The sequence below is a fragment of the Lynx canadensis genome, chromosome A2, assembly GCF_007474595.2.
Source record: "Lynx canadensis isolate LIC74 chromosome A2, mLynCan4.pri.v2, whole genome shotgun sequence".
In the NCBI taxonomy this organism is placed as follows: domain Eukaryota; kingdom Metazoa; phylum Chordata; class Mammalia; order Carnivora; family Felidae; genus Lynx; species Lynx canadensis.
Window position 1 is genome coordinate 155,026,116 of NC_044304.2, and position 23,949 is coordinate 155,050,064.

General features: G+C 36.6%; 1 protein-coding gene and 1 pseudogene across 3 annotated transcripts in view; both read right to left on the minus strand.

The window, feature by feature from the left end:
• Nucleotides 1-23,949, minus strand: part of BRAF (B-Raf proto-oncogene, serine/threonine kinase) — a 166,564-nt gene that overhangs the window by 108,314 nt on the left and 34,301 nt on the right. The window lies entirely within an intron of this gene.
• LOC115509543 lies at nt 13,204-13,306 on the minus strand (annotated as a pseudogene).

The window sequence follows — 23,949 nt, forward strand, 5'->3', positions numbered from 1 at the left end:
TTTCGAACTGCTGCTTCTATGCTATAAGTCTGTGGGCTCTTTGTCTTGCTATCTCTTTAAGAGCAGGGACTCAGCTTCCAATCACCCTCTAGGCTCCCGGAGAGCCAAGCCTACTGATATTAACATTTCAGGCTTTAAGTCCTGCTGGTTTTAAGAACTCATTAATTCAGCCCCTGGTATTCAGCACCAAATATTATGGGCATTCGTCCTCCCTCTGCAGGCTCACTGATATTCTGCTACTCTCCATTCCCTTAGCTGTCAGCTCCCCGGCCCTGTGGGTGGTCCAAGTTCATTTAGCTCCCCACTGCATCTCCACCCTTCCTACCCTCTCCAATGTGGCCTGTTCTCTACTTATAGTTGAGGAGATTGTTCTACTCCTCCTCAGGTCACTTTCTGGGTTATTGATGTTGATGTGTTATCTAGTTGTATCCATGGCACAAGGTGAGCTTAGGGCCCTCTTACTCTTCCACCCTCCCAGCCATCTCTGCATACTGTAGACTTTCTTCTTGTAAGTTTTTATTTAAATTCCAGTTAGTTAGTTCCAGTTATTTAAATTCCAGTTAGACAGTGTAATATTAGTTTCAAGTGTACAATATAGTGATTCAATATAAACTTTTAAGATAACTTTCTTTGATTAAAAAATTAAATTAATAATTCTTTCCTCTACATACCTAAGGTATCTATTGTGATATTCAAAAAATAACATGCTCTGTGCTCACTTCAGTAGCACATATACTACTAAAAAAACAATATGCCCTTTTCTGTGAGCTACAACATGAGAATATAAATCTTTATATTAACTTTTAAGAAAATTTAAAATAGAAACAGGTTTCAAAAATACCATTCAAAACTACATTTCAAAATTGTATGCTAAACCCTTAAGGAAAAAAGCAATTCTATACTGTCTCATTAATGTTACTAATTTTAGTTTATTTTTGAGAGTCTTTAACTTTTCTTAATACTGAAAAGGCCTACCTGAAGAGAATACACAGCTCTAAGGTTCCAGATAATCTTAACACTGTAAGTCCTTACAGGCAGCTCTCTTTACTTCTGAGTCTCTGGTGAGCTCATCCTTCTGACTTGGATAACTAGAGTAAAGACTTTGGCCTATTTTTCAACTTGCCTGCTCTAAGTTTCTGCTTTCCTGAACACAGCCAAAACAAAAAAAGGAGAGATAACTGCAAAGAGCATTTCTATGCCTCAGTATGAACCTGTAAGTCTCATGTCTTAGATTAATTCTCTTAACACAATATTAAAAACATCAGGAAACAATTCAAAATTACTCTGCACAAAGAACCAGGAAAGTCCCCAACCTGCATGGAAAAGACAACCAAATGATACTAACCCCAAGATGACCCAGATGTCAGTCATCTAACAACTGTAATAAATATGCTTCAACAAGTGATCAAAAAATATTCTTGGGGCACTAGCTGCTCAGTTGGTACAGCAAAGACTCTTGATCTCAAGGTTGTAAGTCTGAGCCCCACACTGGGTATAGAGATTACTTAAAAATAAAATCTTAAAAGAAATAAGACTAGAGAGCCTCCACACAGTGAAGACAGAAGAATCAACAGAAACTTTACAACTGAACATTTAAATAACAGAAAATTTGAAAACTCATGGTTGGATTCCACACAAGAATGAAAATAGAAGAGTCAGTGAACATGAAGATAGATCAACAGAAATTATCCAATCTTAACAGCAGAGGGGAAAAAAAGAATTGAAAATTAAAAAAACAGAACTTCAAAGTTCTGTGAGATAACAGTAAGATCTAACAGATGTGTCACTGAACTCCAAATGGAGAGGAAAGTGAAGCAAAAACAAAAACAAAAAAAATTGAAGAAATAATGGTTGAAATCTTCCCAAATTTGACAAAACGTGTAAGATTCTGAAATGATAGTAAATCCCAAAATGGATAAATACACAGAAATAAACATATACTTCATTAAATGTTGAAAACCAAGACAAATTACCTTGCAAGCAGACAAATAAAAATTACCCATAAACTATAAGAAAACATTTCATGGGGCGCCTGGATGGCTCAGTCGGTTAAGCCTCTGACTTCAGCTCAGGTCACAATCTTGTGGTTTGTGAGTTCAAGCCCTGTGTCGTGCTCTGTGCTGACAGCTCAGAGCCTGGAGCCTGCTTCAGATTCTGTGTCTCCCTCTCACTTTGCCCCTCCCCAGCTCATGCTCTGTCTCTATGTCTTTCTCAAAAATAAAATAAAACATCAACAAAAAATTTTTAAAAAACAACAACAGAAAACAACATTTCAGATGACTACAGATTTCTCATCAGAAGTAAGTAGCATAACATCTTCAAGGGCTGAAAGAAAAGAACTGACAACCTAGAATTCTATATCTGGTAAAAATATCTTTGAGGATTAAGTAAAACAAAGATATTTTCAGATAAATGAAAACTAAGAGTATTTGTTGTCAACAGACCTGCTCTATAAGAATTGCTACCAGAAATGGCAAATGTCTAGGTAAATATAATACATGGGGACACCTGTGTGGCTCAGTCAGTTAAGCGTCTGACTTCAGCTCAGGTCATGATCTCACAGTTCATGGGTTCGAGCCCCATGTCGGACTCTGCGCTGACAGCTCAGAGGCTGGAGCCTGCTTCAGATTCTGTCTCCCCCTCTCTCTGCCACTCCCCAACTCATGCTCTCTCTCATAAATAAACATAAATATATATATATATATATATATGTACATATATATATATAAACACACACACATATATATGTGGATTTACTATATATATATATATATATATATATAAATATAAATACACAAATCCTCTAGTCTTACATTCTGGTTTTTTTTTTAAGTTTATTTACTTATTTTGAGAGAGAGAGAAAGAGAGAGAGAGAGACTCCCAAGCAGGCTTTGTGCTGTCAGCACAGAGCCTGATGTGGGGCTTGAACCCACAAAACCGTGAGATCATGACCTGAACCGAAACCAAGAGTCAGACACTTAACCGAGTGAGTCACCCAGGCACCCCGTCTTACATTCTTTAAATATGTTTAATAGTTGAAAGGAAAATTGATAACACTGCCTAATGGGGCTTTGTATGAAAACAAAGGTAACATGCAAGTTGACAGTAACAAAAGGGGGGCAGAAGGATAAAAACAGCTATATAGTGGTAACATTTCCATAATCCATCTAAGGGGATACAAAATTTATTCTAAGCAGACACTGAAAACTTTAGTATGTATATTATAATCTCCAGAGTAATCACTAAAGAAAAACTATATAAACACAGGATTACCACACTAAGGAAATTTAAAATAGAATACTAAAAAATATACACAGAATCCAAAAGAAAGCAGAAGAGGAGAAAGAGAATAATTAAAAACAGAGAAAACTAACATAAAACAAATTACTAAACTGGTAAACCTAGATCCAAACATATCAATAATTACATTAAATGTAAATGGGTCTACAGATACAAATTAAGAGATAATGATTGTCAGAAGAGATTACAAAATATCCAACTATATGATGTCTACAAACAACTTGGGGAGGATAAAAGGATGGGGAAATATATATATCATACAAACTATTATCAAAAGAAAGCTTGGGATGTCCACTCTCGCCACTGTTATTCAACATAGTATTGGAAGTCTTAGCCTCTGCAATCAGACAACACAAAGAAATAAAAGGCATCCAAATCGGCCAGGAGGCGGTCAAACTTTCACTCTTCACAGATGACATGATACTCTATATGGAAAACCCAAAAGATTCCACCAAAAAACTGCTAGAACTTATTCATGAATTCTACTTGCAAAGTTGCAGGATATAAAATCAATGCACAGAAATCGTTTGCATTCCTATACACCACCAATGAAGCGACAGAAAGAGAAATCAAGGAATCAACCCCATTTACAATTGCACCAAAAACCATAAAATACCTAGGAATAAATCTAACCAACGAGGTGAAAAATCTATACACTGAAAACTATAGAAAGCTGATGAAAGAAATTGAAGACATAAAGAAATGGAAAAAGATTCCATGCTCCTGGATAGGAAGAACAAATATTGTTAAAATGTTGACACTACCCAAAGCAATCTCCATATTCAATGCGATCCCTATCAAAGTAACACCAGCATTCTTCACACAGCTAGAACAAATAATCCTAAAATTTGTATGCAACCAGAAAAGGCCCCGAATAGCCAAAGCAATCTTGAAAAAGAAAACCAAAGCAGGAGGCATCACAACCCTGGACTTCAAGCTATACTACAAAGCTGTAATCATCAAGACAGTATGGTACTGGCAGAACAGACACTCAGATCAAGGGAATAGAATAGAGAACCCAGAAATGGACCCACAAACATGTGGCCAACTAATCTTTGACAAAGCAGGAAAGAATATCCAATGGAATAAAGACAGTCTCTTCAGCAAGTGGTGCTGGGAAAACTGGACAGCGACATGCAGAAGAATGAACCTGGACCACTTTCTTACACCATACACAAAAATAAACTCAAAGTGGATGAAAGACCTCAATGTAAGACAGAAAGCCATCAAAATCCTTGAGGACAAAGCAGGCAAAAACCTCTTTGATCTTGCCCGCAGCAATTTCTTACTCAACACGTCTCCGGAGGCAAGGGAAGTAAAAGCAAAAATGAACTATTAGGACCTCATCAAAATAAAAAGCTTCTGCACAGCGAAGGAAACAATCAGCAAAACTAAAAGGCAACCAACAGAATGGGAGAAGATATTTGGAAATGACATATCAGATAAAGGGTTAGTATCCAAAATCTACAAAGAACTTATCAAACTCAACACCCAGAAAACAAATAATCCAGTGAAGAAATGGCAAAAGACATGAATGGACACTTCTCCAAAGAAGACATCCAGATGGCCAACCAACACATGAAAAAATGCTCAACATCACTCATCATCAGGGAAATACAAATCAAAACCACAATAACATACCACCTTACACCTGTCAGAATGGCTAACGACTCAGGCAACAACAGATGTTGGCAAAGATGCGGAGAAAGAGGATCTCTTTTGCATTGTTGGTGGGAATGCAAGCTGGTACAGCCACTCTGGAAAACAGTATGGAGGTTCCTCAAAAAACTAAAAATAGAACTACCCCACGACCCAGAAATTGCACTACTAGGCATTTATCCAAGGGATACAGGTGTGCTGTTTCAAAGGGACACATGCACCCCCATGTTTATAGCAGCACTATCAACAATAGCCAAAGTATGGAAAGAGCCCAAATGTCCATCGATGGATGAATGGATAAAGAAGATGTGGTGTATATATATACAATGGAGTATTACTCAGCAATCAAAAAGAATGAAATCTTGCCATTTACAACCACATGGATGGAACTGGAGGGTATTATGCTAAGTAAAATTAGTCAGAGAAAGACAAAAATCATATGACTTCACTCATATGAGGACTTTAAGAGACAAAAGAGATGAACTTAAGGGAAGGGAAACAAAAATAATATAAAAACAGGGAGGGGGAAAAACAAAAGAGACTCATAAATATGGAGAACAAACAGGATTGCTGGAGGGGTTGTGGGAGGGGGGATGGGCTAAATGGGTAAGGGGCATTAAGGAATCTACTGACATCATTGCTTCACTATATACTAACTAATTTGGATGTAAATTTTAAAAAATAAAAAAAAGTTAAGTTAAAAAAAAGAAAGCTTTACTATGTTAATATCAGATAAAATAGACTACAAGGAAAAAAAAAGGAGAAAAAGTGACACCACATAGTGATAAAAGGGTCAATTCACTAAGAGACAAGTATTCCCACTAACAAAGCTTTAAAAAACATAGGGGTGCTGGGTGGCTCAGTCAGTTAAGCATCCGACTTCAGCTCAGGTCATGATCTCACAGTTTGTGAGTTCAAGTCCCGCATCGGGCTCTGTGCTGACAGCTCAAAGCCTGGAGCCTGCTTCAGGTGCTCAGGTGCTTTGTCTCCCTCTCTCTCTGCCCCTCCTCCACACATGCTCGCTCTCTCTCTCTCAAAAATAAATAAACATTAAAAAAATTTTTTTAAACATTAAATAAAAACTTAGAACATGAAAGGAAAACAGACAAATTCACAATTGTACTTGACTTCAACACTCCTCTTTCAGCAACAGAACTAGCAGAAAGATCAGTAAGGATATAGAAAAAAATAAACAACTTCTTCAGCCCACTGGATCAAATTATCTTAAAAACATAACACTCGACTTAACAATAGCAGAATACAAATTTTTGTTAAATGCACACAGAATATTTACCAAGATACATGATATTATTCTAAATCATAAAACAAACCTTCAAAGTTTTAAAAAATACAAACTATATCTCTAACCATAACAGAATTAAACTAGAAACATAAAGATAATCAGAAAATCTCCAAACACTTGGAAATAAAACAACACACTTCTTAACAATGCCTGGGTCAAAGAGAAGGTCTCAAAACCACAAAGCAACAGCCTTCAAAAGCACAGACGCAAAAATCATTAACAATATTTTGATGAAAAATCCAGTAATTATAAAAAGTAAAAATGAAAATGCAACATATTGAATTTGTAAATTGCAGCTAAAGTATGACTTAAAGGTGACTTTATGCCATTAAAATTATATCATTTATTAGAAAATAAAAATGGTCCCAAATTCACCTCAAGGAACTAGAGAAAAAGCAAAATAAACCCAAACAAAAGGAAGACAGATACAGAGGAGAAATCAGTTAAATTGTAAACAGGGAAGGAAATACTTTTAACAAATTACACTGTTAAATAAGACAACAGGCTAAAAATGGAGTCCCTTGTGCTAAGCCCACATCCCCAAACCAAGACTTAATATCTGACATAACTGTAGTTTTGGTCTTTCCCAGGAATGTAACCTTACCCAGTCAGCCTGGAATACCCAGTTAGTAATTTGTAGACCCCTGCTGTCTCCCACAAAGAAAGTGACCTTGCCTGGAAAATATTAGCTCTTTGCTAGAATAGCTTCTTTGTCCTACCTCCTTCCGCCTATAAAAGTCTTCCATTGTGCATAGCTCTTTGTAGCTCCTTTCTATCTGCTAGATGCAACGCTGCCCAATTCATGAATTGTTGAATAAGGCTAATAAAATATTTATTTATTTATTTACTTAGAGAAAGTAAGCAAGCATAAGCAGGGGAGAAGGAGTTGGGGGTGGGGGATGGAGGGAAGGCGGGAGGAGGGAATCTTAAGCAGGCTCCAGGCTCAGTGTGGAATCTGACACAGGGCTTGATACCAAAACCCTAGGATCCTCACCTGAGCTGAAATCAAGAGTCGAACACTCAACCAAGCTACCCAGATTCCCTGGCTAATAAAATCTTTAAAATTTACTCAATTGGTTTTTGTTTTTTAACAAACCAAAGCTAGTTATTTGAAAACATAAATTTATAGATCTCTAATGAGAATGAAAAAGAAAAAGGAGAAGATATAAATTACCGGCATTAGTAATGAAAGAAAAATAAACTATAGACCCTCAAAGATATTTAGACATTGATAATAAGAGAATACTAGGAAAAATTCAAGATGTACATAAATTCCGAATCTTAGAAGAAGTCAACCAATTCCTCAAAAACCATACACACACACACACACACGCACACAATATCTCCCACAAGGTGGAAGAGATCATCTTAATGTTCCTCAAACCATGAAGGAAACTAAAAAAATATTTTATAAACCTTCCTAAAAAGAAATTTCTAGATCCAAATGATTTCAGTGACAAACCCTACAAAATGTTTTAAAAAATAAAAAATGAGACTAATTCTATACAATGTTCTTCAAAAATAGGAGGAAACCTTTTCCAACTCACTTTTTGAGGCCAGCATTACCCTTATACCATCATGAAAGACCATACTAAAAAAAAAAAAATTAACTACATACCCATATCCCTTTTGAATATAGATGTAAAGTCAAAGAAATCACAAGGCATATTAGAAAATACTTTCAGATGGGGAGCCTGGGTGGCTCAGTCGGTTAAGCATCGACTTCAGCTCAGGTCATGATCTCACAGTTTGTGAGTTCAAGCCCCACGTCGGGCTCTGTGCTGTCAGCTCAGAGCCTGGAGACTGCTTCGGATTCTGTGTCTCCCTCTCTCTCTGCCTTTCCCCTGCTCGGACTCTGTCTGTCTGTCTGTCTGTCTGTCTGTCTCTCTCTCTCTCTCTCTCTCTCTCAAAAATAAATAAAAAAACATTAAAAAAAACTCTTAAAAAAAAGAAAATACTTTCAGAGAAATGAAAATGAAAACATAACATATTAATAAACCTGATGGGATACAGCAAAAGCAGTGCCTCGTAGCAAATTTATACTATAAATGCCGATGCCTACCTCACATGATAGATGAAAATTAACTCAAAACGGATAAATGACCTAAACATGAGAGCTAAAACTATAAATTCTTAGAATAAAACAGGGGTAAATCTTAATGACCTTGGATTTGACAATGGATTCTTACTTATGACACCAAAGCACAAAAGAAAAAAACTGGATTTCAACAAAATAAAAAATATTTGCGTAGAGGACATTATCCAGAAAGTAAAAAGACAATCTACAGAAGGGAAGAAGATATTTGCACATCTTGTATCTGATAAAGGTCTGGTATCCAGAAGATAGAAAGAACTCAAAAACAAAGACTACTCAATTAAAAAATGGGGAAACTAACAGATATTTCTTCAAAGATATACAAAAAAAGCCAACAAATACATAAAAAGATGGTCAAAATCATGAATCAACAGGGAAATGCAAACCAAAATCACAATGTGTTTTCATCTCACATCTACTAGAATGGTTATTATTTAAAAGCACACACACATAAAACAACAAGTGTTGGTGAGAATATGAAGAAACTGGAACCCTCATGCACTGCTGATGGGAATGTAAAATGATGCAGCTGCTGTACCAAGTTTGCTGGTTCCTCAAAACAACAACAAAAAAACAACACAGAATTACCGTGTGACCCAGCAATTCCACTCCTAGGTATACACCTAAAATAAGTGAAAACAGGTACCCAAATACAAGTACACCAATATTCATAGCAGCACTATTCACAATAGCCAAAAGTTGTAAGTAATCCCCAAACATCCATCAATGGATGAATGGATAAACAAATTGTGGTATAGGACAATGGAACGTTATTCACCCATAAAAAGGAAAGTACAATGTAGATAATCCTGGAAAACATTATGCTAAGTGAAAGAAACCAGACACAAAAGGTCATATATTTTATGATTCCATTTGTATAAAATATTAAGAATAGATACATCCATGGTAACAGAAAGCAAACTGGTGACCTTCGGAGGTTGGGAGAGAGAAGAATGGAGAAAAATTGCTTAGTTGGTACATGGTTTTATTTTAGAGTGATGAATGTATTTTGAACTAGACATCAGTGGTGGTTGTACAACATGGTGAATATACTAAATGCTACTGAATTTTTCACTTTAAAGTGGCTTATGTTATGTGTATTTCACCTCAATTTACAAAAAAAAAAGGAATGGAGGACTGACACATGCGACAACATAAATGAACTTTCAAAGTATTATGTTAAGTAAATGAAGACAGACATTAAAGGGCACATATTGTATGATTCCTTTTATAGGAAATACCCAGAACAGGCAAATCTATAGACACAGAAAGAATGGTGGATGCCAGGGGACTGAAAAAGAGAGAGAACTGGAACTGACAGCTAATGGGAATAGGGGCTTTTTCTGGAGTAGCAAAAATGTTCTGGACTTAGATACTGGTGATGGTTACACAACCTTGTGAGTATACTAAAATCTACTGACTTGTATACTTTAGAAGGACAATTTTTATGGCATGTGAATTATATCTCACTTAAAATAACCTTAGAATGGGGGAGGGGAGAAAGCTAAGGATCAGTATTTAGAAAACTGATTATGTATTAGAACATACAGGAAATCTCAGGAATGTCAATATGTAGATACTTATAGCCTTCTTCTCTAACCATAAGATAGCCAAACTGTAAATTAAGAATAAAATTACAGCAGGGGCACCTGGCTGGTTCAGTCAATAGAGCATCTGACTCTTGATCCCAGAGTCATGAATTCAAGGCCTGTGTTGGGTGTGGAGCCTACTTGAAAAAAAAAAGACTGAATTATAGCTAAAAAATAAAAATCAATCAGTCAGTCAAACAAACCTATGAATCCAGGCACTGGGAAGTTTTTTAAAAACTCAACTTCCAGGGGCGCCTGAGTGGCTCTGTCAGTTGAGCGTGAGACTTTGGCTTAGGTCATGATCTCATGGCTCATGAGTTCGAGTCCTGCATTGGGCTCTGTGCTGACAGCTCAGAGCCTGAAGCCTACTTCAGATTCTGTCTCCCTCTCTCTCTGCCCATGCCCACTCGCGGGCACGCACGCTCTCTCTCTCTCTCTCTCTCTAATATAAACATTAAAAATAAATAAAAAATAATATAAAACAACCAAGAAAAAACATTCAACTTCCAAATACCTCCTGACTTAAAGAAAAATCCACAACTGAAAGTACAATATTCAGAACTGATTGATAATTACACACTGCATATCAACACTTACGGGAGGGAGCCAAAGCAATATTTAAAAGAGAAAATCAATAGCCTCAAATGTACTTATTAGGGGAAAAAAAATCAATCTGAAAATAAACTGATGTAAGATAGAACAATAATCACAACAAAAAACCCTGAGAAAAAATAAATATAGTAACAGGAATTAAAAAAAGAGCAAACAAAAATTAAGTGCATTAAGTTAAATAAACTAAGGATTAATTCGTTGAAGAAATTAATAATATTGATCAATAACCTGAAAATCTCAAAAAGAAAATAAAATACATTAAGAATCAGAAAGGTAAAACACATGGAGATAAAGATTAAAGACACTGAGGGCAGTATTATACACAATCTCAATAAATTGAAAATTTGGTTGAAATAGACATTTATATAAAAATCTAAATTGCCAGAATCAACTCAAAAAGCCTTATAAAACCTAATTAGGACAGTAAGCCCGTAGAGAATCTAAAAGGCTGTCAAAGTTCTATCCAAAAGAAATACCAGGGCGCAAGGATGACAGGTGCCATCGTAACTTCCTCCAAGGTCTGGAGGTGCCAAGCAACTGGAGTTCTCTAACTTTAGTAAACAGTTGGCACATATATTCAGGTAGTTTTGTACCAAACTCAGACTTAAATCCCTCTTTTGACTAAGGGAGTTAGTAAAATACCTGTATTCAGGTATTTCCTATCATACATACGCACAATAACACAGAAAACAATAAACAGATGAATGAACAGATTGAGATGCCACATTTATGATTATGCCAGACTGAAAACCATCCAACAACTTTCTCTTACTACCTGATAGAAGAGGACACGTGTCAATTTCTCTAATAATTCAAAATATTGAAAGGAAAGGTAATGTTTTTGCTTTTTCTACTATTTATCTAGTTATTATTAAAAGTTAAAGTCAAGTGGGAATGCAAGCTGGTGCAGCCACTCTGGAAACAGTATGGAGGTTCCTCAAAAAACTAAAAATAGAACTACCCTACGACCCAGCAATTGCACTACTAGGTATTTATCCAAGGGATACAGGTAAGCTGTTTCGAAGGGACACATGCACCCCCATGTTTATAGAAGCACTATCAACAATAGCCAAAGTATGGAGATATATATATATAGAGAGAGAGAGAGAGAGCCAAAGTGTGTGTGTGTGTGTGTGTGTGTATATATATATACATATACACTTTATACTATATATATGTATATAATAGCCAAAGTGTGTATACACACACACACACACACACACACACACACACAATGGAGTATTACTCAGCAATCAAAAAGAATGAAATCTTATCATTTGCAACTACGTGGATGGAACTGGAGGGGATCATGCTAAGTGAAATTAGTCAGAGAAAGACAAAAATCATATGACTTCACTCATATGAGGGCTTTAAGAGACAAAACAGATGAACATAGGGGAAGGGCAACAAAAAGAATATAAAAACAGGGAAGGGGACAAAACATAAGAGACTCATAAACATGGAGAACATCAGAGGGTTACTAGAGGGGGGATGGGAGGGGGGATGGGCTAAATGGGTAAGGGGCACTAGGGAATCTACTCCTGAAATCATTGTTGCACTATATGCTAACTAATTTGGGTGTAAATTAAAAAAAAATTAAATTAAAAAAATTAAAAAAGTTTTTAAAAAGTTAAAGTCAAGGGTGCCTGGGTGGCTCAGTTGGTTAAGCATCCAACTCTTGGCTTTGGTTGAGGTCATGATCTCATGGTTCATGAGTTCAAGCCCCACATCAGGCTCTCTGCTGTCAGCACAGAGCCTGCTTCTGATCCTCTGTTCCCCCCCTGTCTGCCCCTCCCACATTTGAGCTGTCTCTCTCAAAATGAATAAACTTAAAAAAAAAAATAAGTTAAATTCAAAAATTTTCCCTAGATCAAAAATATTCTGGGCATTGATTACATAAATGTTCTTTATTTTTTTCCAATATAAAGAATATATAATTTACATAATCAGTATAGCAATAATATATACAATTTAAAAAGTTGACAGCAGGGTGCTTGGGTGGCTCAGTAGAGTAAGCAGCTGACTCTTGGTTTAGGCTCAGGTGATGATTTCACAGTTTATGAATTCAAGCCCCACACTGGGCTCTGTGCTGACAGTGCAGAGCCTGCTTTGGATTCTCTCTCTCCCTCTGTCTCTGCCCCTCTCCTGCTCTCTCTCTCTCTCTCAAAAAAAAAAAAAAACACAAAAAAAAAAAAAACTAAAAAAGGGGGCAGCAACGGGAGGTGTCTGGGGGCTCAGTTGGTTGTGCATTCGACTCTTGATTTTGGGCTCAAGGGATCCCAAGGGATCAAGCCTGAGCTAGGCTCCATGCTCAGCATTGAGCTTGCTTAAGATTCTCTCCCCCTCTCTCCCTCTAACTCTCACATACATGCACTCTCTCTAAAATCATCATCATCATCGTCATCAAAGTCCACCAACAGTTGGCTTTATACAGACAAACTCAGAAATAACACACAGATACTACTGACAGTGGTTACATGTGAGAGATAAGACTAGAGCTCTGTCAGAATGGAAATTAAAGTTGCCCTTCGGTGCATATGCTTTTGTATTTTTTTTTTAATTTTTTGGCAATTTTCAATAAAATACTAGCTACAAAATTTTTAAAGCCATGATGAATCAGTGCAGTCAACTCTATTAACAGTTTTTGTGGGTTTTTTTTTTGTTTTGGTTTTTGCATTTCAAGACCAAGTTTTAAACTGATAAGAACAGATACTACACTTGATCTTAGCCAAAAAGCTGAGAAGCAATCAAGACCAAGTTTTAATCAGGTAAAGAATTTATGTAATTAAAGCTAAGTTTAAAATATATTCAAATGTAAAGGTTAATGATAAAATCTGCTTAACTACTGAAATTTAGTTAATTAAATAAGTAAAATTTCTAAAGTAATATTCACACATCAGATAAATATGATTCTTACAGAACATTTTGGGGTTATTTTTGGTGGGTCCAGTGTATGTCATCCTACTTTAACATTTAAGGAGAATTTTCATTCTTTTTTTAAACTTTTACTATTTTTTTAAAAATTTTTATTTATTTATTTTTATTTTTGAGTGTGAGCAACCAAGCGGGGGCAGGGGGGAAGGGCGAGAGGGAAGGAGGGAGAGAGAATGAATCTTAAGCAGCCTCCATGCTCTCGGCACAGAGCCTGACACAGGGCTCCATCTCATGACCTGAGATGAAATCAAGAGTCAGATGCTCAACCAACAGAGTCACCCAGGTGCCCCTAAGGAGAATTTTCAATACTAATACACATTCATGAGTATTTTATGATCTTACACATATTTTAGAAATAAGCCACCTAGCTATGGATCACACAACAAAAAAGTAGTCCAAAACGAAGACATTTTGACATTTCTAAAGATACATCCATCAGTCTACATCTAACATTCTAAACTGGAAAGTTTTTATATTTGGCAAGCAAAACACCAATCCATTCCCATTTCGTCTACAGACTTAAGAGACAGACACACAGACACACACACCCCTTGTTCCACAAAAATCAAATAAGGACATTAAAAAAAAAATCAGTTTGTAATTTTCCCTTCCACCTTCACCCCAATCCTATGACTCTGAAGTAATCAATGTTAACAATCATACTCTTCCATATTTTTCTCTCTGCCTTTCTTCTGTTCTTTTTAAAAACAAAACCAAGATTATACTTTATATATTATTACTTGGCAACTATCATTGTTCTGGTAATTTTGTGTTCAAGTTTACTCAACCGTGTATTGAGACATTCACATTCTGGTTGTTGGCACATTTTGCTGAATAATGCTGCAATACACAATAGTTATACAGTTACCCATTTGCCAGGGCCTTTATTTCTGTGGGATAGATTCCCTAACGGGCAATTAATTGCTGGATCAAAGGATGGACACACATGCACACAGCTTTTCAAATCTGTAACAGACATTAACATGTACTTTTGCAAAAGGTTTTAGAAATTCTCAATCCTTATCAGTACCCGTATCTCAATCCTATCAGCACCTCAGCCCTATCATACCCAAACAGGTGCTGATAGGATGCTGAGAGATACTGAAAGGATTTTCCTATATTCCAGCTAGTACCTGATGTCATTTTTTTTTTTTTTTTTTTGCTACCACACAGATGGAAAAACAATAATCTTGCTGTTAATACCAACTCCCTTTTCTACTACTAATGAGATTTGAGTATCTACTCAGATATTATGAAATCTGCATGTCTTCTTTTATGAATTATATAGGTTTGTATCTTTTGTCCATTTTTAATGTAGTCATTTTCTTAACAATTTGTGAGAGCTCTCTGTATAGCAGAACTGTTAATCCTGTGTTATGTGTCAGTTTTGCCATTGTATATCACATCTTTTTCTTTTATGTGCATACTATTTTCTTATAAAAATCTTAAATTTTTATATATTCAGGTGTGTCAATCTTCTCCTTTATACTTCTTGGATTTCCTAACTTGCTTAGTTCTGCTCCATCCCCCAAATTGAAGAAAGCACTAGGGCTCTGTAGCGGCTAAAAGCATGGGCTTTGTAGTCATAATACTTTGATTTAAATCTTAATTCACCACTGGGGCACCTGAGTGGATCAGTTGGTTAAGCATCTGACTTCAACTCAGGTCATGATTTCACGGTTCGTGGGTTCGAGCCCCACATCGGGCTTTGCGCTGACAGTGTGGAGCCTGTTTGGGATTCTTGCTCTCTCCTCTCTCTCTCTGTCCCTCCCCTGCTTGTGCTTTTTCTCTCTCAAAATAATTTTTTAAAAAGAGATAATTATCTCTTAAAAAAAAAAAATCTTAATTCACCACTAACCAGTCCTGAATACCTGGCCAAGTTTCTAAATTTCTCAACTACAAAATGGAAATGATGAGAGTACCTACTTCACAAGGAAGTTAGGGGAGAAATTAAATTAATATATGTCAAAACCTTAGAGTAAAACATACAGAATTACTTAAAATGCTTGTGTTGGGGCGCCTGGGTGGCGCAGTCGGTTGAGCGTCCGACTTCAGCCAGGTCACGATCTCGCGGTCCGTGAGTTCAAGCCCCGCGTCGGGCTCTGGGCTGATGGCTCACAGCCTGGAGCCTGTTTCCAATTCTGTGTCTCCCTCTCTCTCTGCCCCTCCCCCATTCATGCTCTGTCTCTCTCTGTCCCCAAAAAAAATAAATAAACGTTGAAAAAAAAAAATTTAAAAAAAAAAAATAAAATGCTTGTGTTTATTATTTTAAGTTGGATCTAGGATTAACAATGGTCTTCAAAGTCTACCATGTACAAAATGACTAAAACAGCTGGTTAGAATATAGCTTGCAGAGCCTCATGCCCAGAGTTTCTGTTTCAGTAGGTCTGCAATAGGGCCTGCATTTTTTTAAAAAGACATTTCCAGGTAATGCTGCTGCCACTGGTATAGGCACCTCACTTTCAGAATCACTTATTTAGAATTAAAATAATATTTTTTAATTTCTAAAAAGTTAACATTACAGTATATGGGATCAACATCTATAGATGTTGATTTCCACTTTTAATCATGTCTCTTTAGTGTACAGATAGTGTATATGGGGGATGTATATACTTTGGTTCCATTCTTGTCTGAAAATACCTTGGCCAGATATGGGATTCTTAAACACACTTTCTTCTCTCAGTGTTGCCAATGTTGACTTATCTTCCCCTTCTGTTCTGTCTACAAGCTTATGATCATCTCTTTTCCTGATATTCAGGAATCTCAACTGGAAATGTAACTTTTGCTTGTTATTCTATCTTTCGACATACAGATTCAAGTCTTTCTACAGCTCAGATACAGTCTTCTATTATTTAACTAATTTTTACTTCTCTGCTTTTTTTCTTCTAGAAATCCTTTAATTCATGTATTAGATTTCCAGAGTATGTATTCTATATTACTCACATTTTTACTCATGGATTCTGTTTCTGTGTATTTTTACTTTTTTCATTGTCAAAAACCGATTAATGACTCATGTACCCAACACTGTTCAAGGCTCTCGCCTCATAGCAGTGAACAAAATCCCCACCCTCACAGAGTATATATTCAGGTAGGAGACCAAAACAGGAAAACAAACATGTCACTTAATTTCCAACAGTGACAAGTGCTTGGAGGAAAATTCAGTCTAAGTAAGGGACAGGGGGTAGGGAAGAAGCTCTTAGAAAGAGCAGTTTGCTGTTAAGAAAGGTCTCATCAAAGAGGTGGTGACATTTGAACATTTGAATGAAGTGAGGAAGCTTGGAAGAATACCCTTCAGCCATAGGACAAAATACCAGCTGCTGAAAAAAGCCCTAGGTTAGAAGGGTGCTTGGAGATTACAAAGAACAAGAAAGCCAATGTAGCTGGTGTTAAGAAAATGCTGATAGTGCAAAACAACAGTTCTCAAACTTTTTGGTCTCAGGATTGCTTTAAACTTTTTTTTTTTTTTTTAAGTTTATGTATTTATTTTTTGAGAGTGAGAGTGAGCAGAGGAGGGGCAGAGACAGAGGGAAAGAGAGAGAATCCCAAGCAGGCCCCATACTGTCAGCGCAGAGCCTGATGCGGGGCTCAAACTCATGAACCGTGAGATCATGACCTGAACCAAAATCAAGAGTCAGATGCTTAACCGATAAGCCCCACCCAGGCACCCCAGGATCGCTTTACACTCTTAACAATTATTGAGGATCTCTAAAAGCTTTGGTTATGTGGGCTATATCTATTAATATTTGCCACACTGGAAAATAAGACTGAGAAATTGTAAAAATATTAATTTAGTAGGAAATCCATCATGTAACACAAATTATTTTTAAAGTCCAAAACAAAAAAGACTTAGTGAGAAGGATGTCAGTGTTTACATCTTTGCAATTCTTTTTTTTTTTAGTTTTTTTTTTTTTTAACGTTTTATTTATTTTTGAGACAGAGAGAGACAGAGCATGAACGGGGATGGGGCAGAGAGAGAGGGAGACACAGAATCGGAAGCAGGCTCCAGGCTCTGAGCCATCAGCCCAGAGCCCGACGCGGGGCTTGAACTCACGGACCGCGAGATCGTGACCTGAGCTGAAGTCGGCCGCTTAACCGACTGAGCCACCCAGGCGCCCCTGCAATTCTTTTTAATGACTAGCTTAATAAAAGATAGCTGGATTCTCATTTGACTTTGCATTAATCTGTAGCAATAAAACACATTAATGAACAACTGGAAACTCTGAAAAATTAACATATTAGTATTTTTATAAAAAGTTTTTACAAAATATCGTAATTATTTTATAAAAATAGTTTTGGCCTTGTGGATCCTCCAAAAGAGCCTCGGCAGCCTCCAACTGTCCCTGGACTACATTTTGAGAATCACTAGTTATTTTATTTTATTAATGATATTTTTAATGTTTACTTTTGAGACAGAGAGAGAGAGCAGGGGAGGGACACAGAGAGGAGAGAGAGTCTCCAAAGCAGCCTCTGCGCTGACAACACAGAACACCATGTGGGGCTCGAACTCACAAACCATGACCTGAGCTGATGTTGGATGTTTAACCAACTGAGCCACCCAGGCGCCCCGAGAATCACTAGTTTAGAAGATGAAGTGACAGAGGCTGGCAAGAGTCAGATTATATAGATCTTGAAAACCATACAAAGTCTAGGTTCCATTTTAAGTGTGGTTTTGTGAGCAAAGAAATAACATAAATTACGTTTTAAGTGATCACTCCCATTGCCATGTAGAGACCACAACGCAAGGGGGCAAGACCATTTATATACAGGTTATTGTTATTGGACAGAGGAAAGTAGCTAAGACTGACATGGTAGCAACGAAAGCAGTGAGAAATGGTATGGTTCAAGATATATTTCAAAAGTAGTGCCAATGGAATTCACTAGAAGATTGGATCCTGGATATGAAGAAAAAAATATCTTACTCGATCTTGTAGAACAAAAATTTGGTTCTTAGCAGTGATTTCTCTTTTTCAGTTTGTCTCTGAAGTTTATGCACTTGGAAATTAGTTCAAGAGAAAATTCTCTTGGATCTATGGCTGAAATATATCATGTATCAGATTACTTTGTATCACTTCCCCTGTTATCACTCTAGTCTAAGTCATCTTCATCCTTTTCCTAGAATCTCTCATGATTTGTTCACTCAACTCACAGATGATTAGAGTAAAAAGAAAACAGGCGGTTATGGATAATGCATTATAAGTATTGTTGAGACATGAAAAAACACATGGAACTCCACTCAGAGCACATTAATCAAACATTATATCAAAATATAGGTATAGGAGAATACATTTATATGTTTTAAATTAAAATGTGGTGTTTATATTTTAATATCCTTAAATTTTTTCCAGTTAAACTATCTTCAATTAACAACCAACTGCTGGCACTGATTGCATAATATAAGCATCTACTTAAATACCAAGTGTGAATAGCAACATACTTTTCACTTGCTCTTACTACAAATGACATCTCAATTTAGTCGCCTATAAATTCAAAGATCACAGCTATCGAGATAATACACATTAATAATCAATGAAAATTCAAACCTTAAGTTGATAAAAATCTTCAAACGAGAAAGAAGTTTTATGAGATAATTACACAGGTAGTTTCTGTAAAGCTTTCTAGTTGTAAAAAGAACAGAAAGTCTACAGCCCTTTCTGTTTAAAATGTAAGCAAATTTGGGGCCCCTGGGTGGCTCAGTCAGTTGAGTGTCCGACTCTTGGTTTCGGCTCAGGTCATGACCTCACAGTTTCGAGGGGTCGAGCCCCACATTGGGCCCTCCGCTAGCAACACAGAACCTGCTCGGCATTCTCTTTTTCCCTCTGTCTCTCTGCCCCTCTCCTGCTCACACGTTATCTCTGTCTCTCTCAAAAAATAAGTAAATAAACTTAAAAATTTTTTTTAAATGTAAGCAAGCTCTAGATCCAGACCTCTGTGTTGCTCTAGTCAACTTTTGTTGATTTAAAAAAAAAAATTTTTTTTTCATGTTTATTCATTTTTGAGAGAGAGACAGAGCGTTAGCAGGGGAGGGGCAGAGATAGAGGGAGACACAGAATCTGAAGCAGGCTCCAGGTTCTGAGCTGTCAGCAGAGCCCGACACAGGGCTCGAACTCACGGACCGTGAGATCATAACCTGAGCCGAAGTCAGACGCTTAACCGACTGAGTCACTCAGGCGCCCCCAACTTTTGTTGATTTTTATCTCAAATAAGGAATAACAATATCACTTTTTCTTTAATTTTTGTATTTGAGTATAGTTGACACACAATGTTACATTAGTTGCCAAGTGTACAACATAGCCATTTGACAATTTATACATTATGCTATATTCACAAGTGTAGCTACCATCTGTCACCACACTCTTTTTTCTTTCTTTTCAGCACAACTGAACTACCTGCTTCAAAAGAGAATATATAAAAGGATAATTTTCCTATAGCTCTCTGCCATGAAAAGCAAAGCAAAGCAGTCACTTGATCTTCCTAGCTATTTTCTTGTCATCCCTTGGCAAACATTCTGCACTGTGATCTCAAGGAGTCTACCTCTAATATAGTTAAGATTTTAACTGCTAAATTTGGAATCCACCACAAGATGCCCTACTCTGTCCTATCTTATTAGATCCCGTTTAGTCACACTTTATAACACTTCATGTTATCCCCCAGGGCAATTCTGTTTTTCTTCCAGGTTCCTTTATTTACTTCTCCAGTTAGCCATGTGGGATATTTTGAGACCTGACCTTTAAACTATAGTACACATTTTTGCAAGGTTTATAAAAATGTTTTTTAGTATTTCTAGCTATTTAACATTGTTTAAATATTCAGTAAATGTGAGGCACTGTTGGGGTACCAGACATATAAAACTCTGTCCCTATCCTTACAACGTACTTGGAGTTATTTTTATTTCAACTATTCTAAGCCTACATTTTGTTTCAGTTCCCTCTTCTAAAGATGAGTAACCATGCAATGGATTATTTTGGCTTTCTCTCCTTTCCTAATAAACTATTAGATGTACTCAAATGATGATTATTTAATTATATACTAATTCACCCACAGACCTCTCTGCCCACTAACTAGAACTAAGCTCAATATGCTATGTATATAAAATAAAAATTTACCATTTTATTGCATGTTCTGTGCCTGTCAGGTTATATACGTTGGCTCATTTAATCATTACAATACAGTAATATGCATCCTATCTTACAGATGAGTGGCAAGGTTCATCAAGGTTAAGCGACTTCACACCAAGAAGGATCTGAACTCAGATCTATCTCCCACAGTAATCAGAAATAAAGATGGTATCTTCAATAAAGGCTTCAAACCAAATTCAAGAAATGAGGACCATGTACAGTAGACCTTGGCAATAAAACGTTATTTAACCAACATACCCATTATATGCAAAGAAGTACAGGCTTTGGAGATATGGAGATAACCAGAGTTTACTTTTTAGGTAAGAGCTTAAAATGAGACATAAGCGATCTTTTAATTCTCTAGAAGACCCCAATTTAAGTCAGGTCCCCACCACAGAGGTTCTTAAGCTTGCTAGTTTCTTTTTTTGTTTTTTAAAGATTTTATTTTTACGTAATCTCTACACCCAACATAGGGCTCAAACCTGTAAATGCAAGATCCAGTCGCATGCTCCACCGACCCAGCCAGCCAGGTGCCCCTTAAACTTCCAGGCTTCAGAATCTCTTTATAATCTTAAAAATTATTGAGGACCCCTCACAGCTCTCATTCATGCAGGTTGGAGCTTTCAATGTTTACCATATTAAAAATTATAAGCAAGAAATCTGTATATTTAATTCATTTAAAAATTACACTAACCTAATTTTTATGAAAAAATAACTACATTTTCCAAAACAAAAATAATGAAAAGAGAAAGTAATATTTTTTATATTTTTTACAGTATCATTAACATCCACCTTAACAGAAGACATCTATCTGGATTTTCATATCATCTTCTACATTCAATCTGCTACACTATCACACATTATATCACTGAATCCTCATGAGAGAATGAGAGCGAAAGGCAAACAATGTCTTAGTATTATTACAAAAATAGTTCTGAACTCAAGGCCCCTCCAAGGCAATCAATCCTGTACTATTTACTAAGAACCCACAGGCATCCTTTATTCCTTCAGAGCACTTTTCAAGATTTATAATTACATTTGTATGCACAGATTCTGTTTACAAGGTCTGTGTTGTCTCTAGACTATAGGTTCCATAGTGACGCTCTATTTTTGTACATGAATATATCCACAATGTCTACACAAAGTGCCCAACACATATCTACTGAATTAACATACCATGACATAAAGAAACTACTGTGGTTAAAAGAGGGAAAATGGACAATGTGTGTCTGGAGACAAAGTTGGAAGGCTTCCTCTTTGATCTGGATCCTAATGTTAACTATGTAAGAGTATTCCAGCCACGGTAAACAATCATCAGTGGCATCTAGGTACAAGTTAGGTTCATAATAACTATTGTCATAGTATGGTTTAGCTACAGCATAGGTAAATAAGAGTTTAGGAGGAGATAAAGGTAATAAAGGTAGGCTAAAAAATCTTCACTGCAGTTTGTTTTTTGTTTCAGAGACAAAAGCCGAATGGTCAACATCCATGGTTTCAATTCCTTATACCACTATTTACTGGATGGGCTTGGATATGTTCATTCCAAATCTTATTCTGCTCATACTTCACAAGGCTATGATAATGGTTTTTTGAGATAATAATTTTATGTGTTAACTTGTTTACTGTCATTACTCTAAACTATTATCCTTTCTCCTTGAATTACTACTTACAAAGGTATCTTAACTGTTTTTCCCGTTTCTTTTGCCCTACTCCCACTCCTCTTTGATCCATTCTCCATAATCAGAGTGAATCCCTAAAATACAAATCTGATCACATCACTCTCCCTGCTTAAACCCTTTACTGGCTCCCCAGTGACTCCAAAATAAAACCTAAACTTCTTAGCACAGATTACAAGATCCTAAATGATTTATCCCAGCCAACCTCTTGCCTTATCAGACACTATTCTGTCTATCCCTTACTCAATAAACTCAACCACCAATGACCTTCCAGCAGGAAAGCCTTTACCCAACCTATTTTTTCTTCTTGTAAAACTCTGCCCAGTGCTTTTCCAAACAAGCACAGCTTCTCCAGATAGAAGAGATCTTTAGGTCTCGCTTCAGCGAGGCCTTTCTTGATCACTCTCCCCCAGTCTATACTAGACTCACATTCAACTCCACAGTACCTGCTATTTTTTTCCTTTGGGCACATACTCACAATTCAGAATTTATGTGTGTAATGTATTTTTTTTAATAATTTGTTTAATGGACATCTCCTGATTATAGAGACCACATCTAAGCCAGCATATACAGTAATTTTTTAAAAATTGCAGTTCTTATTGTTATAAATGGCTTTTGATCTGTTTAGACATATATTTTAGATGTTTACTCTGGCAACAATGTTCAGGTTAACTAACAAGCCAGAGAGGCACTAAAGGCCAAGAGTACCATTAAAAGCACGCCACAATTATAGGCAAGAAGTAATGAGAGTCTGAATGACTGTTGATAGATTTAATATCCTCACAATAATCCTGTAAATTAGCAAGAAGGAAGCCAGAGTTGTTTTGAGAGAGCAAACAGCCATTCCAGAAGACAAAGTTTGAAGACTTTTTGTATAATAACGTAGCTGTGAGTTTAGATGACGAGAAGTAGGGTGCTGAGAGAAACTGTAATCCCAACTCCACAAAGTAAATCATCACAATTGTAATACCGAAGTGGGTGCAAAAGAAAGCCCTTTATTCAGTGTAATAAAGTCTGGTGGTTGGTTAAGAGAAAAGGTTCGCTAAATCAGGGAATCATAAGCAACGGTAAAACCATAAAGATTTTATTTTACCTTAAAACTGTAACATGAACACTCATTCTCCAAACCTTGATGTAGGGTGAGGAATCTTCCTTTAAATATAACCCACATCTAATCGGACAGCATATATTTTTTTAAGTTTATTATTTTGAGAGAGAGTATACACGTGTGCAAGTTGGGGAGGGGCAGAGACAAAGGGAAAGAGAATATCCCAAGCAGTCTCGGCACTATCAGCATAGAGCCCAATGCAGGGCTCGAATTCACGAACCACAGACCGTGACCTGAGCCAAAGCCAGATGCTTTAACCAACTGAGCCACCCAGGTGCCCTTGACAGCAAATATTTTTTTTAACAGGAACTATCAGTTAACCTGATGAGTTGGGTAGGTAGAAGTCAGTTAAGAGAACTTAAATTGTTTTCCCCTTTTGAGTTCTATAGTTCAAATGATGCAAACTCTACAGCAGTTGACAATGTGATGGCCGAACACATGATTTACACCTATAAAGGGCAAGCAGGAGACTCTTTATTAGGGCTATACGCAGACATTATTTAGTCATGTATTCATCTAGAAAACTAAGAAAACTTCAGATTTTTCACTTACAGATTT